This window comes from Heterocephalus glaber, unplaced genomic scaffold (genome assembly GCF_053883595.1).
Source record: "Heterocephalus glaber isolate CG9 unplaced genomic scaffold, H.glaber_assembly_v1.0 deba00001538, whole genome shotgun sequence".
NCBI classification, from domain to species: domain Eukaryota; kingdom Metazoa; phylum Chordata; class Mammalia; order Rodentia; family Bathyergidae; genus Heterocephalus; species Heterocephalus glaber.
In genome coordinates this window covers 27,124,548-27,150,076 of record NW_028258333.1, presented here as the reverse complement: position 1 = coordinate 27,150,076, position 25,529 = coordinate 27,124,548, and the positions used below count along the sequence as shown (strand labels likewise).

General features: G+C 41.0%; 1 pseudogene; it reads left to right on the top strand.

The window, feature by feature from the left end:
* The first annotated feature begins 13,580 nt into the window (after positions 1-13,580).
* Positions 13,581-18,497, top strand: LOC101717424 (BCL2/adenovirus E1B 19 kDa protein-interacting protein 3 pseudogene; annotated as a pseudogene).
* The last annotated feature ends 7,032 nt before the right edge of the window (positions 18,498-25,529 follow it).

Here is a 25,529-nt window from a genome sequence, read left to right as displayed (position 1 = left end):
AAAGGGGATTTCTAACTGCAAAATTACCCCTATGCAAAATGAGCCCCTAATTCAAGACCTTCTGGAGGTGGCTCTTCTATCACATAGAAGTGCAGTCATTCTTTTCAAGGGTCATAAAAGACCTAACTCATTGGATAAACATCTCAGATCTATCATTTGTGGAAATAACAAGGTCAATAGAGTAGCAAAACAGGGAGCTACCAGCCCTCTCTCCATTCCCTGCTTCTTATTCCCTCTTATTCCTTCCTACTCACCCCAAGAAATAACTCTACTCAAAGAACAGGGTGCACAATAAGACGAACAACGGTGATTTCTCCAGGAAAACTTGATCCATCCTGAAAGCTTGCAAAACAAATTCCTTTCATCTTTCCATGACCAGTTTCATGTTGGATCATCCCCTCTGCTCCAATTCCTATAGACTCACATGCATCTCATTCCTAGTTTTAGGGCCTCCCTGCAAAAGATTATTGCCCAATACTCCATATGCCAAAACAACAACCCCTAGAGCAACCTCGGACCTCCTCCCTTCTCCATCCATCAATTCTGAGGATCCCTTCCCAGCACTGACTGACAAAAATACCTTGCCTCTGGTAAAAAAAAACAAAGATACCTCCTTGCTCTGGGGAACACCTTCTCAGGATGAATAGAAGCCTTTTCTACATCAAAAAAAAAGATCCTTCAGAATACCACATATCCTACTTACTGAACGAATTCCCTGCTTCATACTCCCAACCTTCGTGCAAACCAATAATGCACCTAAATTTACCTCACAGATCACCAAAGAGGTAGCCTCCTCCCTAAATATAACCTGGAAATTCCACATCCCAATGGCCCTGATGCTCAGGTAAGGTTGAAAAAGCTAATCATCTTCTTAAACAGAGCCTAAGTTTTCCCTCCAGGTCCACTTAGGATGGACTAAACTCCTACCCTTAACCCTTTTCAAATTCAGGTCTTTTCTCTCTCGAAAACCTCTTATGCTGAGCCTCTTTGAGCTTCTATACAGAAGGCCCCTCATTGCCTTCACATTCTCTACCCCCAATTCAAACCTACCCTCCCCTCTTTCAAATTCCTTACTTAACACCTGTAGGCATCTCACTTAGAACTATGCTGACTCCACCCTCCCAAGTCCTCCAACAGCCTAGGCACTCTCACACCTCCGTCCCTTCAACCTGGAGACTGGGTATATAGAAAGCTCCCCAACTCCTCTCAGGGATTAAAACCAAAATACAGACCTCTTTCAAATAATCCTAACTACCCTAACAGTGGCAAAATTCCTCTTGAGTCCATTTCTCCTCTCTGAAAAAGGCTTCCCTTTTCCAGTGCACACAAACCGGACTCATGTCCCTGAAGATCATCAAGCTGCCTCCTGTGACTAAAGAGATCCTGAAACAGCTAGACAGCCCCATGATCTCTCTCTTTATAACTTTGTCCATTTCTTGATCATCCCAATAGAAGAATTTCTCCATTATTCACCTCCTTCCTCCCTAGATGCCATAATTCAAGACCTATGGCTATAAGGAACCCTCTCAGACTTCTCCCCAGAACAAATCACTACCACCTTTACTTCCTGTGTTCTCCTGCTTTGATTCTTTCTTTCTCAATATTACTTTCTCTTAACCCCTAACACCACCACACTGATACCTCAATCAGATACTCTCTCACATGGTTAAAATTATCCAAACCTTTAGTGGAACCATCCAACCACCCTGCTGAGTCTGCCACCATCTTTTCCAGATAGCAGACTCAGTAATCCCGGCTCCCCTTGGAATATGGTTAAACATTTCTGCAAGGTTAAACATTTCTGCAAGGTTACACTTCACCAAGACTGCAAGTCCCAGGACATGTCCTACGGACATGAGCCTCCTGAGGGCACTAACCTCAGACTCCTGGGGACACTACAGGGAGTCTGACAGGCTTTAAAGGCTCATTGATTGATGCAGCGGGCTATAATCAGTCCCTACCAAAATGGACTCCATCTAACCCGACCTGCTCCCCTGTGCATTTCTCGAACGAAACAAGCTTACTTTATCCCAGTTGGCTCTTTAGACCCCTCCCTCTGCAAAACTACTATCCATGTTCTCCAACCTTCTGATCACCATAACTTTAAACATCTGGGAACTCTATTTCAAACATACCTCCTTCCAGGGCAGTCTAAATGCTACCACATCTGAATATTGCCGAGACAGAGGGAAAGACCCCCGAAAGACATTCCGCTAGGCCATGGAGGTAAGCCAAAATGCAAATACCTCAATACTCTTGATGGCAGAGTCTTTCTAAACAAAAAATTCACCACTCTTAGCCAAGAGCATCCTATAGTATTACCACCAGCCTCACTGAAAGAGATCACCCCTCCATATGAAATTGGGCAACTATGAGCTAACTGTGTTATTAGGCAATTATGGATTAACTAGGTAACTATCCTCCTTGTAGCACATTCCTGAGTAGCCATGACAACATTTCTAATCTATCACCAAAGGAGCATAATGGACTCAGAAAGACTTGCCAGCACCCTTTGCTATCCCCCTCTCCACTGCTCTACATTGCGTAAATCCTACTTGTTATATTCCCCAAAAAACTCCAATGAAATTAAGCTTCATAGATGTAAAAAGATATATATATATATAGAAGTGTCAACTTCTATTTGGGCTTTTGTGACTGACAAGAGTCACTGAACAACAGGCATCATTAAAAGCTGTTTTTGCTCTTATCTTCATGTTAAAGAGTTATCTGTGCTGAAGTCCTCACTGTTTCCTGCTTCATCACCTCTTTCCCCCTTAATAGCTGCAACTTTTAGCTCCCCTTTCCATATATGGCACAAATCCGAGGCAGACTGCAATTGACTTCCTAACCCCCACCCCCAGACCACCTGCTCCTGTCCTTATTTATCTCATGCCTTTCCCTAGGGATGGGCATCTTTTGGGTGTGCAGAGACAAGGCATACATTTGCTTACCTACCAACTGGACTTGAATCTGTACATTAGGCCTCCTTACTCCCACCCTTTCCTTAGCAATATCTGATCTACCCATCCCTATCTTCCCCATAACCGTGTCAGACCACAATGATAATTGATAATCCCCTTAATGGCCACCCTGGGAATAATCACAGGAACTTGAATGTGGATCGAGGCCCTAGAAGTCTCTCTTTCAGACTTCACCAGTTTGTCAAAAGAACCCACCGAAGGATCAAGTAGACTCCCTGGCTTCAGTTGTCCTCCAAAATCACAGAGGCCTTGATCCTCTGACAGCTTCACAGGGCAGCATATGTGCTCTATTCCCAAAACAATGTTGCATTTACACCAACAAATCTAGTTTTGTCCGAGATGGGGCAAGACACCTTCATGAACAGGCTTCTAAACTTCTTAAAACCTCTTCCAATGATCTGTTTCCCCTTCCTCTACATTGGCTCCTATACCTCCTGACCCCCTTAATGCTTATTACTCTTTTCTTTCTTCTTCCTCCCTTTTTAATTATATATTCCAAACTTATTTTTTTCAGGAACAAATAGCAGCCATCTCCCAGGCAATTAAAATATTTTTTTTAAAATACATTAAAAAAAATTCATCACCCCTTCTCAGCAGAAAGTAGCCAAGAAAAGGACAATGACTCATTTTCCTATACCCTCTTAAAGTCAGGAATGATAGACCCTGGATAGGGACACCACCAGTTCAAATGAGTCCATTCACCATCATAGAAAAATGTAGGTTTCATTTTACTGAGGTCACAGAAGACATGTTCAACAGGCTATGAGAAGTCCCCTGAGAACATGTTAGTAGGTCACAGAGAATATGTCAGCAGGTCGCCAGCAGCCCCCCAAGGATATATCAGCAAGCCACAGGACTGCTGTTTTTCTAACCCATCCCCTCAAAAAATGCTATTTTAAAAAGCCTCTTAGCCTGTAAGAGACACTTTCTTCTGTTCACACAGAGAGGTCTCTCTCAGGTTTAGCAATAAACCTGCTTGGACTGTTGAGTTCACATCCCTCTTTCCCACTCACTGTGAATATTTCAGTTTCTTTTCTAAGCCTCTTCTCATAAACTTATTCTCTGGTAATACTTTTCTTTCCCTACTTCACTAATCAAACTGAACTGAGAGAGGGAACTTCACCTACTCTCACTGAACGCATGCATTTTGCCTTGCCTCCTGTGACAGTGGATTACTTTTTTTTTATGCTTTTAACTCAGTAGCTAGAAAGTCTACCTTGTATTTCTCTACCAGATACACTGAAAGTAAAGAAGATAATTTTGGATTCCTATCGAATCTTTTTTATTTCCAGAATCCCTAGGATACCTATAAGAGAAATTGGTTGAAAACATTCTCAGGCAGGCATTCCAGGTAGGAAAGTGGCCTCTAGACCAACTCCCACCATTGGAAATAAACTGATGTGCTTTGGGATAGACATAAAGACGAGTGCAGTGATGCTACCAAGATTTTAAGTAACAAGAGCAGATCGATCTCTCTCTCTCTCCCCCGCCCCCGACCCCACTCTCTGCCTCTCTTTCTTCCACTGGGGCTTAGTAGAATCAATACTGAGATTAATCACTGTATGTCCCCTGTGACATTCCTCATCCATTTATTTTTTCATGAATCTTTCTCCACTGGCTTCTATTTAATATTGATTATGATGATGTTATGTGAGAGAGGGGCATGGGAAAGCCAATTAGTTTGACTTAGACTGAAAGAATCTGAGAATCCTTACACTAAAAGATAACTATTTTACATTTCACTTTTCACTTCATAGCATAGCCAGTAACTACTGAATTTTTTTTTAACTAGTGACTTTTTCACTTCATTGATAAAACAGAACCCACTGCAAGGGCTTTTACATATACTCCTATCACTAATCCACCCACCCTGTAGCATCTATCTTAATATATTCAGCTTTAACTTTTGTTACCAAAAGTGAACACCACATGTTCCTAGCTGAGGAAAATTCCTCCATCTGATTACCAGATCCTTGTTCACTCACAACTGAAGACTAATATCAGCTCTCATTCTCCTTAAAAAATCTGCTTAGGGAAACCCCTGCAATTGATGAGATGACATCCCCACTTCTTTTACAATTACAGTTTGAATGATGGAGAGATGATGCAGCCCTGTTCCAGTGGAAATATTTGTTACCTTAAACAAATTCCATTTCCAAGATTCATTGATGGTCTGCATTTGGACCCATAGTAGGTGTTCAGACCATTTTGCAGAATGCCTGATGCCTTTAGACACAATCTCAGATCCCATGGGTATAAGCTCAGTTAGATGGTTTCTCACACTTCCAAGGCAGGGAAAACCTTTAGCTGGTGTTCAATATATTACTGATGAATGCCTCCCATACTATAAAATATATTGATGAGACCGATTCCAAGAACAAAAAACTTATGCTTTCTAATCCAACAGGTTTCCCACACCTATGTCAGGTAAATTATTTTCACTCTCATAATCAGTTGGTACTCTGCTGACTGAATGTTTATGTACCCTTCTAAAACAAAAAGATAAAACTGACCCTTTATTCACCCTAAATCCTTTCAGCGAGAATATAAAAAGATATACTGTCCATAACTAAAATTGTGATATTATGGCATTTTATATTCCATCTGAAAACAGTCTTCCAACAAACGAACATGGAAAGAATGCTGCAGATGAATTAAGTTGCCAGGTAAGGAAAGATGCTATTGAGCCTGATTCTTTTAGGATGCATTAAAGCAGTGGTTTTGTGTGTTAGTGGCAATGCTAATGTATTGAAAAGAGTTTTTCATGTGCACCAGCCTCTGTCTTCTGACTTTTCTTTTCTCACTTCTCTTTCAAAACAAAAATTCTCCCATACCAATATTCATGCATTTTCAGATATTTTCCCAGATACTCAAGACCCAACTATTTCTCTTTCATGTGGTCTGAAATTATAGCCTTAAAATTTATTCTTTGCTTCAAACAATTCATCTCCAAGTTTGGAAACTTCAAAGTATTTCACTGAAAACAGTATTTACTATGTAGAAGAAAAGAGAAAAAAGGGATCAGGGAAAGTTATAAGAAAGAAATTAGGCAGTCCATCATTAGCCTTTCAATCTAAACCATCACAGAGCTAAGCAAGTGGTATTAACATTTCTACTCTCAAAAATCTCCTCTTCTAGCTCCTGTTTCTTCTACAGCCCACTCTCCTGCAAGGACTGAACAGGTCATCTTACTTTGCAAAGACTTTGGCTACAACATCACCATTGCTATCTCCAAGATTTCCATGGCTCAGACAAGTGGGTTAGGCTTCCATGGCTGATGCAATGAGCAAACAGATTGTTTCTGGCTTCTTGTCCAAAAGCACAGGGCAATAGTGGCAAACCTAAGGCACACGTGGTGTAGCAAGCTGTTTGTATCACTGAATGCTCTAAAAAGGTTCACCATCACTGGCATGGTCTTGTATAGTCTGTCCTCCCAAGAAGCAAGGGGTGTTCTCCTTCTGGAAGAACATTGTTGACATTTATCAATAGATATTTCCACTGTTTAAGCTCTTCACTTTATGTTTGAGGATAAATATAGGCAAGCCTTCTTAAGAAGAATAGGAAAGCATGCATAATTCCAGGGTTATCTTGCTGGCAATTAGGTCCCCAGTGGCTAGCTGTGACCACTTTTCTTTCCTTTATCTACCCATCAGATTTTCCTCAATCTTATTAGGCAGGTGATACTGAGAAAAGTGCCAAGTTAACAAATTTAAAGGCCTGGAAACTGGTGAAAAATCACTAGATCTGGCAGTATTTGAGGCCTAGGTGAAGATATTATTATCAGTAGTTTGTCTACTAAAAGACACAGCAAATGGCATGCTCTAGGACTATGATGGGCTGGATGATTTCCTACAGAGTGATGGCCATGGCCATTGATTGGGCAAGGTGTTCTCCTATCCGCTGATACTATGAGCTAATGGTTTATATAAAAGGGGCACAAAAGGGCTGACATTATGTACACTGAGACCCTTGAAAAATGGAGTGAGATTTTAAAGATTATCTTAGTTTGTTTTCTATTGCTTTCATAGAACATCTGAGACTGGGTAATTTATTAGGAAAAGAGGTTTATTTGGCTCACAGTTCTGGAAGTCTGAGAGCATGACATTGGCATCTGCTTAGTTTCTGGTGAGGACCATGTGCTGCTCCATGCATAGAAGAAAAGGAGAAAGAAAAGCAGAAGCATGTGAAAGAGAAAAGAAGTGCCTGAACTCCTATGATATCTAACCATGCCCAGAAGAAAACCATCAATGAGGATGGATCCCCATGACCTACTTACATCATAAAGATCCCACCACAGCTCAACATGTTTCATCAAGGAATTAAATCTCAATATGAGTGTTAATGGAGACAGAACATATTCATACCATCTTTCCTCCAAAATAAGACCCAGCCAGAAAATAAGACCTACCCTTGAAAACTAGAGATCAAAAATTTCAGCTTCAGTCAGTCTATCCTTGCCTTGCTGCCATCACTATTCTCTTGCTCAGTAATGAGGCAGGCAAGGCAAGGATAGGCTGATTGGTGCTGGCATGTTTTTTTTCCAGTTAGGTCTTATTTTGGGGGAAACATGATACAATATACAGATGGGAATAAACTTTCTTCCAGTGTATGATCCCAAATTGTCAGAGGTTATATGGAGCCTTTTTGCTTGTCCTGCGTGCTACATTGAATAAAATCATCCAAATGAAGTTCAACTGAAATAATAGCTAAGGGAAACATGTAGAACATTCATCATACTTACAGTATAAATCGCTGGCTGAGAAACTTCTGGTGTCTTTTCATCCAAAACAGGTTTTATTTGTAATATCCTAGGGAAAACTCTAGAAAGGGAAACTAGTTGTGATCACACCTAACCCCTGGCCTCAATGCTTCTATGTATTGATCATTTCATGTTGGGCAAAGGGAGAAAGACTGCTAGTTTGATTCCAGAAATGAGGCTGCTCAGCAAATCGAACTTATAAACAATCTAACTGAAATTCTATTTAGTAAGATCCTAAATTATGTTAGTGTTTATTTTTGCAAATCATGTTTCCTCTTGTACTTAAAACCTACATACCTTTTTGCACACCTGAATATTTGCAGGTATGTCCTATGTTGGACATTCCCCTTGTAAATCATATATATATATATATATATATATATATATATATATATATATATACACACATATATATATATATATACACACATATATATAACATTTTAGAAAAGATCTCTTGAAATAGGAACCAAGAATCATGAAAGAAATGCTATCTTCTTTATCTTTTATCCATGATTGATCTTTGTTTTGAGAATTCTTTCTTACCACCTTGCTTCTTCCAAAGGAGGACATATATGCTGAAGTGTCTGATCAGGTACCTGGCACATAGACAAAAATAATTCTTAGCTTTTTTTTCTATTCCATTAAGCTTCACTTCCCTGACCCACCTACTTTGCTGTGGTACATATTAAACTAATAAGTAAGTTACAAAAATAGAAAGCTTTCAAACATTGAACTAAGAATTGTTAGTAGTAAGCTTTACATTAATTACTTTAAATAATTGGTGTTATTCTACACAAACTGTATAAAGACTTCTTTTGTTTATTTTTTTGTTCTTGCTTTTTTCAGAAGGTGTCTCACTATGTAGCCCAGACTGTCCTAGAACTCATGGTGATCCTCCTGCCTCAGCCTCCTGAGTGCTAGGATTACAGGCATATGCCTCCACGCCCAGTCAGAGACTATTTTTTAATCTCCTAATGTTCATTTTCCCCTTGTTATATAGTAATAGAGCTCCCATGGTAAGCTAAACACAGGATGACTTGAAAATCGACAATATTATACAACTTCCTTGCAGTTAAGGGTGAGCACAATGATAACTTTTGGCCTGGGGGATTTCAGCAGAAGTGGTGCATGAAACATCCAGAAAGAGGTCTCTTTCCATTTGCACCCCAAACCACAAGCCCGTCTCTGTTTTATCAAGCCACTTTTAGGCCATGTGATGCCTGCCCAGAGGTACTGTATCCTCAGAAAGCTTCATTATGCATTTTCATATCCTTTGATATGTATGTGACATCATTAGTCTTGTGCAAACCAAATTTTGGATTAAGTCCCAGACAAAGGGGTATAAAATTACAGAAGGAAGATGTCTAGGTATCTACCCTTTTCCTGGTTTATCTACATATTTAGCAAGTGCACAGTAGGTTTCATACAACTAAAATGTGAGACACACTAACATAAAACATACAAATCATCAGAATAGCAGACCAGTACTAAATCAGTAATGTCATAGTCAAAAAGAAAAAAAGGAGCAAAAAAAATCTCATGGTTTTTCAATCTAATGTCCAGATGTTTACTAAGCACCTGATATAAACAGAGTTTCATCCACACCTCAGAATTATAGCAGTAAACAGAACAGACAAAGGTATTGGCCTCATGGGGCTTCAGCTACATAGTAGTATAAGAATATGAAAATGTACTTCAGAGTTTTCATTGAAAGAGCTGAGCTGGCCAGGTGTAGTGGTGCACACCTGTAATCCCAACACTCGAGAGGCTGAAGAAAGAGGATTGCCACGAGTTTGAGGTCAGCCTGGGCTACATAGTGAGTCCAAGGCCAGCCTGAATGACACAGCAAGACTCTGCTTCAAAAAGAAAAGGCGAGGGGGAGCAAAGAAGGGAAAGGAAAAATTATAAGAAAAGGAAAAAAATGGAAACAAAGTCTTTGTAAATGGGGAAGGGTGGAGGGGGGAAGGGAGCACAGGGAATGGGGGAAAAATAAGAACCAAGATACATCATGTACAGATACAAGCACCCAATGATAAATGTAAATGCATTGTATACCTAAAATGTACCAATAAAAGAATTTAAGAAAAAAAATGCTGAGCTGAAAGAATGTTAATGTCATTCCAGGGGTGGCAAGAGAACCTATCTTATTCCCTTTCAACATAATAATAAGAGTTATAGTCAACATTTGCTAAGTAATTATGTGCCAGTGTGCCATGCACTTCATTTACAAGTCCATTGCCAGACATTGTACTGTTTGCATTGGTACCAATTTTCCCTTTGACTCATTTGAGTATAATAATAAAAATCCTGCATACAAATTTAGAATATTTAGGCTCAAGCCCTCATTTGACCGTTGTTTGACTGTGTGATCTTTACCAAATCATTTTGTGTCCCTTAGTCTTGATTTCATTAAATAGGAATATTAACTTCACATGTCTCTCCAAGGTCACAGAGAGGCTCAACTAACTTATTATGTTAAGCACCTAGAACAGACCTTGACACGTGGAGAAGATTCAAGAAACGACAGTCATCGCTCTTATAACTACTTAATGTTTTATTAAGTACTGAATATAATAAGTAAAAGGCATTGCTTGGGAAATTTACCCTCATGGCATGGATTTCACAGAGCACTAGTGTTTTCTTTCTGTTAATTCACATTTTTCTTGAATAGAAACCACATAGATTTATATGCAAATTGTTTTCATCGTATTTACTATATCATTGGTTATAAAGCTAAGAATATATTTTACTGCTTCATGTTTCTTTTAAAAATCTGATGGAGCCAGGGATTTAGCTCAGTGGTTCCACCACCTGCCTCGCAAGCACAAGTACCAGAATTCTATCTCCAGTACCAAAAAAATTAAAAATCTCATTGTACCAATCTTCTAGCGGTAGAAACCAAAATTTAGTTTTTGTTGCCTAAATGTTTGCCAGTTTAAAAAAAAAAAAAAGGACTGGGTTTTAGGGTGTGGTCAATAATTGAGTATTTGCCTAGCATATGCCAGGCACACACACATCGGTGTTCTGTACTATCTATCTATCAAGTGTTTACTTACCATGATATCACCCAGTTCTCAAAATATTTAAAAGTTGGGTGTGGTAGTGCCTGCCTGTAATAACAGCACTTGGGAGGCTGAGGCAGGAGGATCATTGCCAGTTCAAGGCCAGCCTGGGCTACACAGTGAGTTAAAGGCCAGCCTAAACTATATAGCAAAACCCTGGCTCAAAAAAACAAAAATAGGTCATGACAACCCGGGCCCGCTCCAGCAGGCTGCCTGGGATACTGCGGCGCGGGCACCGGACAAAGCCAAGGGAGTGGGCCCGACGGGGTCCCCGCGCGGAGGGTCGATGCGATGCCCCCCCCCCCCCGCCGCGAACGCACGGGGTTGCTGGCCTTCAGAGCCTGGGACCTCAACGAGTGCGAGCCGCATGCTCCGGGCCCACGCCGCCGCTGCCGGAGCCCCTACCCTCCGGACGCTCGGGGCTGCCCCGCGGTCGGCCGGATGCGCGACCCCAGCTCGAGGCCCACAGGGGGCGCCCCAGGCCCGCGGCCCTCTTTCCTGCCGCCTCGCCCGCGTCCCCGCGCAGTCACTGCCCCGGGCGGCGGGGTCAGGCGTGGGCCCGAGGGCACCAGCTCTCCGGGCTGCCTCTGGCTTGGGAGCTGCCCTTCACCCGGTGCCACCGCCGCTAACAGCAGGGCCCGCGAGGAGCGAGCCGCGGCCGTCAACCCGAGGCGGGCAGGGCCGTGGGCGTCCGGCTGGACGCGGGAAAGTCCTGGGTCCCGGCGCCCTCCCCGCGCCCCGCGCAGCCCCAACACACAGAGGGAGACAGCGCGGCAGGGACCGCCTCCATCCGGATTCGTTCTTCCGCGTGGAGGACCCCAGGGTCTCCCTATGTAGCCTATGCGGGCCTCAAACTTGTGGCGATCCTCCTGCATCAGCCCCCTGAGTGCTGGGATTACAGGTGTGCGCCAGCATGCCCAACAAGACAACTTCATGATCTATCAAGCCCGATTCCCAGGGTAGATTTAATAGTGTAAAACTGCATAGCCATAAAATGTAGAAAAGAAAAAAATGACACCATTATCAGGGTAAATAGACAAACACAGTCCTTATGGGAATCTAAACTTACCTATTTCAGGAACTAATTGAACAGTAAGACAAAGACCTGTAAGGAGCTAAGAGATTTTATCAACACGACGAATTTGACCTGCGCCCAGATATGTAGCGCGTGAACATACACTACTGTCAAGGGCACGGAGCATGCGCGTGACTCTGTGCCGGGTCCTCAGCCTGTGCCTCGCTCCTGGAGTAACAGAACCCTGTTCTCTGCCCGCAGCCACTGTGCCTCGTTCTGTGGACAGCAGAGGCTTCACTGCTGTGCCCCGTGATCCTCCACTGTGGCCTCCCTGGCCACCTGCCCATTGCGCAAGCTCACAGGCTGCCACAGAAAGGGGTTCCGACATTCGCTGTCCAGTGTGCTGTCGATGCCATTGGCGCCTGCTCTGGAAGACTGGAGGATGAAGACTCCGGCTCTCTGCCGGCCCTGGCTACTGCCCTGTGCTTCCCAACTCTGTCTCGCGTCCTTCCCGACCGCTCCTCCCGGTTCTGATCCACAGCCCATGCACACCCTAAGGGAGGGACGCACAAGCCCAGGCTGTACCCACTGGGCTGATTTCCCAGCAGTCTCCGAGGGCCACCCTGACTGCGTCCACAGTGTAGCCTTGGCCACTTTGAAGTTCATCAACAAGATGCCTCTCCTTCAGCCACCAAGGAGGACAGTCCTCCAGGGTCTTCACGGAGTCTTGTCGTGTTTACCGTGGAGTGGCCTGTGTCACAGACTTCAGACTCCACGTATCCTCTGTCCTGTACCAAGGGGAGCTTGACACCCCGGGCCCTGAGGTCAGTGTCAGTCCAGGTTGCATCTAGCGGCCCTCGGACAGTCTGGGCTTTCCCCTCCCCACTGGGCAGTTTCTCTGGCGGGTGGCCGTCACCTTTTGGTGGAAACAGACTGGGGATTTACCAAAGTCTAAACTTGTCATGTTCTAGTCATGGGGACCTGGCCTCCCACCAGCAACTGGGCAAGGGCTGGTGATTCCCCACTGTGGAGGCTGACACCGCCTTCCGTTCCCCACACTGGTTTTCTAGTTGGTGTTGTTTTTGTTTGGGTTCAGATAATGCCTGTCCACCTCTCCCCAACAGTCACCATGGTCCCTGCAGGCAGGGCTCCTGTTGCTGCCCCACATTCACTGCCACTTTATAGTAATTCCATCTACTCTGCTCCCGAGTGTTAGGAGTTGCCATCGGCTTGGTTCCTCCAGCATCTCAACATCTCCTCAGACCAAGGGACCCCGGTCCTTTGCAGCGTGGCCTGGCATCAGCCTGACACCAGAAGACAGCACCACCAAGCATCTCAAAGATGATGGCATCCCCAGCAGTCCCTGGCTCCCTGCTTTGTGGAGAGTGTGTCCCCTGAGCACCTGGTGACAGCACAGCGCTGAGCCCTCCAGTCTGAGGGCCTCATCCATCACTTGTCGGGAGCAATGCTACATAATTTTGGGGAAAAACCATTTGATTAGGCCTAGTTCTTCTGCCTACAGGCCAGCTATGACATTTCGAGACATAACTCCATTTTGGCCCCCAGTCACAACTGAGTCCTCAATGATCCGGTGATGCTGTGATGCTCCAGGACAAGATTACACCAGCTGAAGATATCCTGGGAGGAACCAAATCTTCATCTGCATAGTTCCTCATTGATCTGGGAATTCTGCCCACTCCCCAGTCATCTGTTACATTTGTCTCTCCTGATGTACTGAATAAAAATCACTGGCCATCGCAATGAGACAAGCAGCTGCTGGAGGAGGAATCCTGGATCCAGCTGTCCGCATGAGGAGCTGGAGCAGCAGGAACACAGGTTGCAGCTACACACATGCAGGAAATGGGGGAGCTCAACGGGCAAACGGATGCTCCTGACAGCAAGGCTTAATCTCAATGACCAATATGCACCTGCTGGTCACAGAGCCAGCACTGCATGCACTGACTCCTGCTCTCGTCACTGTCTCAGTCCACGTGAGTTGCACTAACAAAGTACCTGTGTCTGGGCACTTTATAAAGAACGGGGACTCATCTCTCACGGTGCTAGAGGCTGGGAAGCTTGAGGGCAAGGCACTGACATCTTCTTGTCTTCTGAGGATCTGGTCTCAGGTTCCCAGGCAGTGCAGTGTGCACACATCCCCTGGAGGGAGGAATGCTGTGTTCTCACCAGGCAGAAGGCGGGAGGCCCGAGGCACAGAGGGACGTCCTTGGCAAGCCCAGCTCTAAGTGCACCTACGCCCATTCCTAGCAGAACCCCCCTCACCTCCCAAACAAATCACCACCACCCAAGGGCCACACCTCCAGTGCTGCTGCATGGAGGGCTAAGTTTAAACATGAATTTCTGAGAGGACACACATGGACAGCACAGCAACTACATAGACAGTGCTATTGTTTGTATCTTAAATGTCCCCTAAATGCCCTGGCTTGGTCCTGTTTAGCAGAGATGAGCCTGTAGGAGGAGGGGCCTAGTGAGAGGTCTTTATGCTGGGGCTGAGCTTGAAGGAAACTGTGGTCCCCTGGTCCCCTCCTCATTCTTCACATCCCATCCTACAGTCCACCCTCAGACTGAGACCTCCAAGATTATGAGCCAGAATAAACCTTTCTTTCTTTCTCTTCTTTGCAGTGCTAGGATCAAGCCCAGGGCACTGTGCCTGCCAGGCTATTGCTGTAGCACTGAATTACAGCCCTCGCCGTAGCTATTCCTCTTTACAGGTTGGTTAGCTCAGGCATTTTACTACCGTCAAGGAAAGCTTACTAACAGAGGGAGGTTTTAATCTGTTAGCTGGGAAGAGAGAGAAACGGCCTTCTTAGTAGGGAATCACTAGCATCAGTTCAATCTGATCCTCTTCAATTTTTTATGACTTTTTCTGTCAAACAGATCACATTTAAAAACAGTACTGGAATTGTGATAGCAGCACCCTGAGACACCTTCCCACAGTGCTGATTGCCCCACATGATTCCCCAACAAAAACTATCAGCAAGCTGGGCATGGTGGTGCATCTCTGTAGCCCCAACACACTGGGAGGCTGAGACAGGGGGATTGCAAGCTTGAGCCCAGGTTGGGCAACTTAGCAAGACCCTCTCTCAAAGTAAAACAAAAAAAATATTTTTCCGGGGCGGGTCGGGGCAGGGGGGGTACCAGGGATCGAACTCAGGACCTTGCATTTTCAAGGCAGGTGGTGACATCGCTGAACTAAATCCCCAGCCCAGCAAAAAAAAATTTAATGCTTGAAGATGTAGTTAAAATTAATTCAAAAACCTTGAAGAAACATCAAAATTGTAAATAAAGACAGCATCCATGTCAAAAAAAATTAATATTTAACATATTACATCCAGGTATGATAGCAGACACCACTAATCCCAGAACTCGGAGGCTGAAGCAAGAGGGTAGCAAGTCTGAGACCAACCTGGGCAAGTTAGTGACTTTGTGAGACCCTCTCCAAAATAAATTTTTAAAAAGGGCTAAAGATGTAGCTCAAAGTGAAGGTCCTGGGTTCCATCCTTACTATCACAAAAAATAAAATAAAAAAATACTTTATAAAAACTATTATTATGGGCATATTTGTACAATTGTTTTTAACAATTGCATACGTATAATGATGTTTACTTAACCATTCTGGGGTTTTCTAACATTTTATAAACAATGTAAGAATTCGCATCTTTTACCTATATACACCTTTTATCTCTATACACCTATATACACATTAACAAGAGTCTAGGTCAAATGAATTTATAAATTTGCTGGGTCAAATTTATTTTATTTTTTAATAAATAATATTTAATAAATAATACATAATTTTTATTTTATTTAATAATTTTAATTAATAATTTTAATATTTATTTTTATTTAATAATAAATAATAAATAATTTTTAATAAATAAACATGTATTTTATTTTTTAATAAATGTAGCCAATTGGTTTACCAAAAGGCTATAATAATTTATATTTTTACTGGCAATGGAAGCTCATTTTTACCCAATTCTTTTATTACCACTAATCTTAAAAAACAGCAATTAGAAGAGATTGAAATTATTGACCAAAAGTGGCCATTGAATTGGTTATAAAATTTAACTGCATATGTTTCTCCCCATCCCTTACATGCAAAAAATAACTGAATGCTGAATGCATTTACCTTTAGCCTGAATATTTGGTATGTTAAAAAATCTTTTTCCAAATAACTAAAGATAAAAATTTACTTTGTTCTTTAAAAGACAACATTATTTACAAAGTTTAATACCATATGTCAGCCTGGGGACAAAGTTAGACCTGCTTTTAAATATGTAGGTTGACATAAATTTGTAAAGCATCCAAAAGATCCAGAAGATGGCAGTAAAATGATGTGCTTTTGTCTAAATTTTGAGCTTATGGGGAAAAAACTTAAATAGGAAAATCGAAAAATATGTAAATTGCTGTCATTTTTTACTTTCTCATTCCTTTGAGAGATGCAAGGCAGTAAAGAATGAGAGAGGAGACCTCCTCAATTAGGGTAGAGGAACAGAGAAGACGTGGAACACACACGGGGCAGGGAAGTAGGACTTGTCTCACATGTCAGCTCTCTGAGCAAATTCTTACTCTGAGTGCACATTTTCTCGTAAGTGAAATTATTAACAATATCCATGCCAAAAGGTCATGGTGAAGACCAAATGACATAAAATATATAAATGTATGCAGCTCATAATGAGGACTTGATTGGTATTAACACCAATCTACACAGAACTACTCAGACTTGGAATGAAATTCTTACTTAGGAAAACAGTATATTAAAAGCCTCTTATGAGAAAGGTCCAGAACAATACCTTGAAAGAGATCATAAAGACTCAGGAAAATGTTTTTGCTCCAGAAGTGTGGAATGTATTGCCTAAACAGGTAACTATTGGTAGGAGGTAGTGAGAAGGAAAAGAGGTACAGCTGTCCAAGAAGTCTTCACCTAAAATAAAAAGAAAGACTAGTTCCTGAAGGAGAGAAGAAAAGGCATTTAAGAAGTCAAAGCAGTGGTAATGCTTCATGAAATTGGAGTTGCAGTGTAGAGAGATAAAGACTGGAGCTAATAATTACTGACTACATGTCAGCGTCTCTCAAATCTTAATGTTTATACAAGTTACCTGAAAATAGTCAAAGGGAGACTATCATTTAGTAAGTCTGGGGGTTACCTGAGATTCTGTATTCCTAAAAAGCTGTCAAATGATGTTGGTACTGGTGAGCTGAGAACCATGTATTGAGTAGCAAGGCTATATAAATGGAAAGACTAAAAATTTTTAATAAGTCATTAAATAATCTGAATTTGAGGGCAATTATTCTAGGGTCAAGATTCAGGTTGAAGTGAGAAATCAATTAGGAATAAAATTGTATGTAAATGTTTGTATGTTTAGATTTAATTAAGTACCCTTGAACCTGTATTCAAATCTAAAATGAGAAATGAAAATTACACGCTTATACATACACAAGAAAAATTTCAAGTGGTTAAAAATTTCTGTGCAAGGAATTTAAATAAAGTGACATAATAGAAAATGATTGATGGCTTTTTTGCTCTGCTCGGCCTGTGGTTAGTGCAGAGCTACGGGTCCATCGCACGTGCCTGCTCTTGTGAGACGGCCACTGAGGCGAGGTCGCAGCTGGGCGTGGAGCTCCACTGTTGAGCAGCCTCTGGTGTCATGTCGTAGAGTGGGGTCCCCGGGTTGCAGGAGGAGAACCTGCAGGGGTCTTACTATGTAGCCCAGGCTGGCCTTGAACTCTCTGCAATCCTCCTGCCTCAGCCTCCTCCCAAGAGCTTGGATTTCACATGTATACCACCATGCCCAACATCTATGAAGCCTTATTTTTAACAATTTGCTGTAGATAAATAAACCTATAAAGCAAACTAGAGAAATTATCCTGGGCCCAGAAACAGAGCAGTGCGTGTATACATGCTTGGTTTCTGACAAAGGAAACACCACAAAGCAGAAAAGGAAGCAGAAGCCTTCAATAAAAGTCTCCTGGGTAGGCTTGCACTTCAACAATAATGGGAATGGGAGCAGTGTTCCAGCCTCAGCTTCTATTTATAATGGTGACATGGAAAAAATACTACTAGATGCCCAGCATGAATCGGGATGGAGTAGCTCAAAGAGTTCTCACTGTGACAGCCCACCTCGCTCACAGACACTGCAAGATACTAATAGAGCTTCTGAAATAGATACGCATAGTATTGGAGAAAAAAACAGCTCTCAGTCCGAGGAAGTTTATATTGAGAGAAGGAAACAAGTTGAAAGAATCTTGAAGAAAAACTCAGACATTAGATATGGGATTTGTCAAGTCAGCCAGAAAATATACCCGCTGAGGAGTTCCTCTTTAAACATCCGAAGCGCACAGCTACTCTCAGCATGAGAAACACAAGTGTTATGAAGAAAGGGAGCATTTTCTCAGCAGAATTTCTGAAGGTTTTTCTTCCATCTCTGCTGCTGTCTCATCTACTAGACATTGGATTGGGGACCTACATTGGAAGGCATCTGACACCTCCACCAGCACTTTTTGATGAAGAATTGGATCCAACTTTGTTCATGTGGTGGGCATTTGTATCTGACCTTGTGACAGCTAATTTGAAGAGCTATCATGATCCTTGGGTGGCTGCACCACTTGTTTATTCTGTACATGCTGCGTTCCTGATTAGTAAAGTGAAAGAATAGACACTAAAATCATGCTGATCTATAATTATACCTACAGGATCAATTATTAGGCATGGCAGGCTAATATCTACTGTATGAATTTGGTAGTAAATTTTCTTTGGATATTAGATACAAATAATATAGATAATTTTAATATACGAGTCATGATGTATGTAGTATTTAAAAATATATAAACTTAATTCAGTTAAAACACTTTAATATTTCAAAGAATGAATAAAATTGATATTAAAATCACTAAATTAAAGGGTTTGCCCAAAAGAAATATGGTGGCCTTATAATTACACTATTGCAGAATATGTTTAATTTAGATGGATGCAGATTGTCTATAAAGACCATTTAACTATATAAATTGTTCTTAATAGAGAACAAGTTAGTTAGAAATTCCATGTGAGTTGGTACACTAAGAAGTTGTTGCTTTTCCAGTGTGAGGGCTCCAGGTAGTGTTACCTTAGGTGGGCAGTTTTCTGACAAAGGCAGTTATTCAGTCTCTCTTACCCTCCATTACTCTGGGTTGCTGGATTTAATCTTACTGTTTGTGCTCAACTTTTGTGTGCGCTTAAAATTAGCTTTATTGTAAGCAAATGTGTGTCTACTTTAGAAGTCTGGAAGTAGAAAAAATAAATTACTGCCAAATACTTTGGAGATCATTGCACTTCCATAAGATTAAGAATTAAATATCATGAAAGTTTCTTGATTAAATCAGGCCTGTTCCCCATTATGTCATTCTTTATCTTTTCCACAGCATGATTTTTAGAAAGGCTGCATCTTTGATACAATGCTGTGTGTATTATACTGTATTTGTTTCACCTTTTCACCCTTAATTCAGGTGAGTTAAAATAAAAGTAACATTTTAACTTTATTTTTTAATTTATGTATATATTTATTGGTACATTGTAGGTATAAAATACATTTACATTTATCATTGGGTGTTTGTACCAGAACATGATGTATTTTAGTTCTTATTTTTTCTCCCATTACCTGTGCACCCTTCACCCTCTCCACCCTTCCCTATTTACACAGATTTTGATTCCATTTTTTTTTCTTTCTCATAATTTTTCCTTTCCCTTCTTCGCTTTCCCCTTCCCCTCCCGCCACCCTCAAACCCTTGGACCTTTTCCTATTTCAAATTATCAATTATTCATTTTAATCATTTTCATCCTTATTTAGATTTTCAGTTTCTCACACTAGAGAAATTATTCCGTATTTACACATGTGTCCTATTTATTTCACTTTAGAGTATGGCCTTGGGGCCAGGGATTTAGCTCAGTGGTTTTGCCACCTGCTGCACAAGCACAAGGACCCAAGTTCAATCCCCGATACCAAAAAAAAAAAAAAAAAAAAAGAGTATTGCCTAAATATGCATCCATTTAGCTATAAATGTCTCTAGTTTCTCATTTTTTATGGCTGAGTAGTACTCCGTTTTAACATTTTAACTTTAAAAAAAGAAAAAATAATTAATGGACACTCTAAATGGACTGGTGAGAGAAATTTAAATGATAAGAAATATGAATCTTAAATATCCTCTCTGAATATGAAAGACTAAGAAGAGTGAACATACAAAATGTAGCTGGAGAGACAGATACTCCAGTTCATGTAGCACTTTACAGGTCAAGTTGAAGAATCTGGATTTTATTCTAAGTACAATGAGTTGCCCTTAAGAAATGCTGCAGGCATTTCCTTATATAGGGATGGTGCTATTGCCTGCAGCCATTTTACATATCTCTTAACACCACCAGATCATTTTATTCAGGGAAGTCATGAGATATGATTTTAAACTTTTTAAAATCATTCTGACTCCAAGACACTAATCAATTGTAATATAAAAACTTCCTGAGTCATGTACTAGGAAGAACACAGTACCCACCTATGAAGTATTCTTGCCAAAGGAATTTGAATCTAATTAAGCCTGCAGATCTACTCATAATTTGCAGGAAATTTGGAGCTTACAGGAACATGTTTATATTATAAGAAAGCAATTAGCTAAATATAGAACATGAAATCTTCTCACAAGATAATAACTTGTTTTTTATTTCTTCAGAAAACAGATAAAAAGAAAATATTGGTATTGTCTTACAAAACAAAACCACTTACCAGACATAACAAGAAAATGCTATGTGTAGATCCTAATTTACATAAGCCAACTGTAAACATATTTTGAGACAATTGGGAAATGCAAATATACTTATAGATAAATAATTAATCATATTGGATGATACTGAGAAATAATGTTCATTTTTAGGTGCCATTATAACATTCTGGTTATAGATTTTAAAGTAGTTATCTGTTGGAGATAGCTACTGAAACATTTCTGATTGAAATAATATATTTCCTTCGAAACACTTTAAAAAAAGAAAAATGTGGAAGTGAGGAGATGGATGGAACAAGATGAACAGACTACTGCTAATGTGTGGAGCTGTTATGGTTATGATAGGATGAGTAGACAGAGAAGGTTTCAGGGTCAACATGCCACAGCTCCCAGTGCAGAATAGGAGGCTTCTGGGGCAAACTACCACCACTCCCAGCACAGAAGAGGCTTCTGGGTCAATGTGCTATAGCTCCCAGCGCAGAGGAGGAGACATTTGGGCCAATTTACCACTGCTCCCAGCACAGAGGTTAGCTGCGAGGGTGCTAGCAGCACCAACCCCCTTGGAAATGAGAAGACACATAAGCTTCAAAAACAGACTTCCAGATCACCTACAGCAATCCCAAAGGGAAATGAGATGGAACACTGATACTCAGTCACCTGGACTCCCTGAACTAGCAACAAAAGAGGATCTGAAAAAAATGAAAACAGAAATAATTTCTCACATAACAGCAGAGATTGTGCCCATAGTGCAAAGCATGATTAATAAATCTAGAGAGGACACAGATAAAAAAAATAGAGGAGCTGAGGAATATAATGGAATCCCAACATAGGAAACAAATGGAATCCATAAAACAGATGCAAACAGATTTCCAGGAGATCAAAAACTCCATTGAAAGTCTATGCAGCAGAATGAGCCAATGAGAGGACAGAATTTCAGATATAGAAGATAAGATTGCAATTAGTGACCAGGAAAAGAAAAATTGCTTTAAAATTGTAAGGGACCACAAGAAATCAATTCAGCAGCTGCTAGATGATGCAAAGAAGAAGAACATAAGACTGTTCAGAGTCAATGAAGAAACAGGAGAGAGTGCAGATGACATAAAAAAAACTGTTCACAGAAGTGATGGCAAAAGACTTCCCAAGCAGGGGAAAAGAACTTGACATACAGATAAGTGAGGCATGCAGACTCCAATTAGCCTTGATCAAAAAAGAGTACACACAGGCATATCATTGTTAAGATTTCAGAAACCTAATAGAAGAACAAAGTTCTCCAAGCAGTTAGAGAAAAGAAACAAATTACATACAAAGGAAAGCCCATCAGAATCACAGCAGACTTCTCAACACAAACCCTCAAGGCAAGAAGAGCTTGGAGTGACATACTCCAAGCCCTAAAGTAAAACAGCCTCCAACCCAGACTGATGTACCCTGCAAAGCTATCTTTCAAAATTGATGGTGAAATAAGATACTTTCATGACAAGGAGCACCTTAGGAACTTCGTGAATACCGAATCAGCACTCCAAAAAATTGTAAACAAAATTCTAGGAAAAGACAATGAGGATCACAACCCCAGGAAGCCCAGCAGAATGAATCCACCAGGCATGACATGAAATTAAAAGCAAAGGGGAGAATCCAACAAAAAGAAAAAGTCATGACAAGGATAAATCAATACCTATCAGTTATAACCTCAATGTTAATGGTCTCAATTCACCAATCAAAAGAAATAGACTGGCAGAATGGTCAAGAAGCAAGATCCAACAATACACTGCATACAAGAAACACACTCAATTCAAAAAGAAACTCATAGACTGAAAGTTAAGGGGTGGAAAACAATACTCCATAAAACAGGAACCTAAAATAAAGCAGGAGTAGCTATCCTCTTTGCAGAGCAAGTGGAATTCAAACCAACAATGATTAAGAGAGACAAAAAAGGACACTATATCCTTGTAAAGGGTACAATCCAAGAGGAAGAGATGACTATCATAAATATCTCTGCACCAAACATTAGTGCACCCAATTCTATAAAACAAATACTAATGGACATGAAAAATCATATAAGCACTAAAACAATAGTAGTGGAGGACCTCAATACCCCACTGCTACAAGTAGATAGATCAACTAGACTAAAAATAAGTAATGAAATACCAGGACTCAATCAAATTCTTGAACAACTGAACTTAACAGATGTTTACAGAGTGTTCCACCCCACAAAATCAGAATACACATTCTTTTCAGTTGCACACGGTCCTTCTCCAAAATAGACCACATACTCACTAATACAAAATATTTAGGTAAGTGCAAAGGAATTGAAATTATCCCCTGTATATTAACAGACCATAGTGTTATGAAATTGGAGATCAATAGCAAAAGAAACTGCAAAAATTTCACAAACACATGGAAATTGAACAACACACTTCTGAATAACCAATGGGTCATAGAGGAAATTAAAGAAGAAATCAGACAGTTCCTTCAATTAAATGACAATGACAATACAACATGTCAGAATCTATGGGACACAATGAAAGCAGTCTTACAAGGGAAATTCATACCAGAGAATACTCATATTAGCAAAACAGAGTAAGTCCAACTAAAAAACCTGACGCTGAACCTCAAGCTTCTAGAAAAAGACAAACAGGACAAACTCAAACCTCATACAAGGGAGGAAATTTTAAAGATCAGAACAGAAATCAATGCAATGGAGACTAAGAGAATGATACAAAAAATCAATGAAGCCAAGAGTTGGTTTTTTGAAAGAATCAAAAAAATTGACAAAACCTTAGCCAACCTTATCAGAAAAAGGAAAGAAAAGGCCCAAATCCATGTAATTAGGAATGAAAAGGGTGAAATTACAACACACCCAGCAGAAATCCAGAGGATCATCAATACCTACTTCCAGAAACTATACGCCAATAAGATGGAAAACACAAAAGAAATGGACAGATTCCTAGATATGTATGAATTACCAAAGTTGAACGAAGAAGACATAAAAATTCTAAATGACCCAATATCAATCAATGAAATTGAAAATGTAATTAAAAACTTACCAACTAAGAAAAGCCCAGGTTCTGATGGCTTCACTGCTGAATTCTACAAGACATTTAGAGAGGAACTACTGCCACTACTGTTTAAACTCTTCAATGAAATTGAAAGGGAAGCAATCCTCCCAAATTCATTCCTGGAAGCAAGCATCACCTTGATCCCCAAAGCAGAGAAAGGCCCAACCCAAAAAGAGAACTATAGGCCAATGTCACTAAAGAACATAGATGCAAAAATCCTTAATAAGATACTGGCAAATCGAATGCAGAAGATCATCAAGAAGATCATATACCCTGATCAAGTGGGATTTATCCCAGGGATGCAGGGATGGCTCAACATACACAAATCAATGTAATACACTATATCAATAGAGCCAAGGACAAAATACATATGATCATCTCAATAGATGCAGAAAAAGCATTTGACAAAATCCAACACACATTTATGTTAAAAACCCTACAAAAAAAATTGAAATAGATGGTCTCTACCTCAATCTGATAAAAGCCATCTATCAAAAACCAACAGCCAATATCATACTAAATGGTCAAAACCTGAAATCCTTCACACTAAAATCAGGAACAAGACAAGGATGTCCACCTTCACCAGTCCTGTTCAATATAGCTTTGGAAACATTAGCCACGGCAATTAGACAAGAGAAACAAATAAAAGGAATAAAAATAGGAAGTGAAGAAGTCAAATTGTCATTATTTGAAGATGACATGATACACTATATAGAAGACCCCAAGAACTTCACCAAAAGTCTTCTAGACTTAATAACCAAATTCAGTCAAGTAGCTGGATACAAGGTCAACACACAAAAATCAATAGCTTTCCTCTACACAAACGACAGACTCACTGAGAGAGAAATAAGGCAAACAATTCCTTTCACAATAGCATCCAAAAAACTGAAATACCTAGGAATCAACCTAACAAAAGAAATCAAACACCGCTTCTCTGAAAACTATGGCACTCTGAAAAGAGAGATTGAAGATGATATCAGAAAATGGACAGACATCCCCTGCTCCTGGGTAGGAAGAATCAACATAGTGAAAATGGCCATACTTCCAAAACTGCTATATAGATTCAATGCAATCTCAATTGAAATCCCAGCAGCATACCTCATGGACCTTGAGAAAACAATCCAAAAATTCATTTGGAACAAAAAGAGACCTAGAATAGCAAAAGCAATTCTAGGTAACAGGGACATGGCAGGGAGTATCACAATCCCCAACCTGAAACTATACTACAAAGCTACTGTGATAAAAACAGCATGGTACTGGCAAAGAAACAGGCCTGAGGACCAGTGGAACAGATTAGAAGATGCACAAACAGCTCCAGACAGACTCAGCCACCTCATGTTTGAAAAGGGGCCAAACACCCTCACTGGAGGAAACATAGCCCCTTTAATAAATGGTGCTAGAAAAATTGGGTCTCAACTTGCCAAAGACTAAAACTAGACCTATATCTCTCAACATGCACTAAACTAAAATTGAAATGGATTAAAGATCTAAATATTAAAACAGAAACGCTGAACTGGGTGGAACAGAAGTTAGGTAGAACTCTTGAAGACATTGGTTTAGGAAAAGATTTTATGAACAAAACCTTAGTTGCCCATGAACTAGCACAAGCAGTCAATAAGTGGGATCTCTTCTTACTAAAACACTTGTGCACTCCAGCTCTCTAGCGCGCGGTGCCGCATCACGCAGGGGCTGCTCTGGGTGCGGCTCACGCTGGGGCGCGGGGCCGGTGCAGCAGAGCCAGAGCCACAGCCCGCTGAGAAAGGGGCAGCCCACGGCCAGCGCGCGCCCCGGGAACCAGGACGATGACGTGGAGCTGCTGGACCCCGCCGCCGACGGCGCTGACTGCTCCAGGACGCTGCTCGACCTGGCCTGGGATCTGGGCCCCGGGCCTGG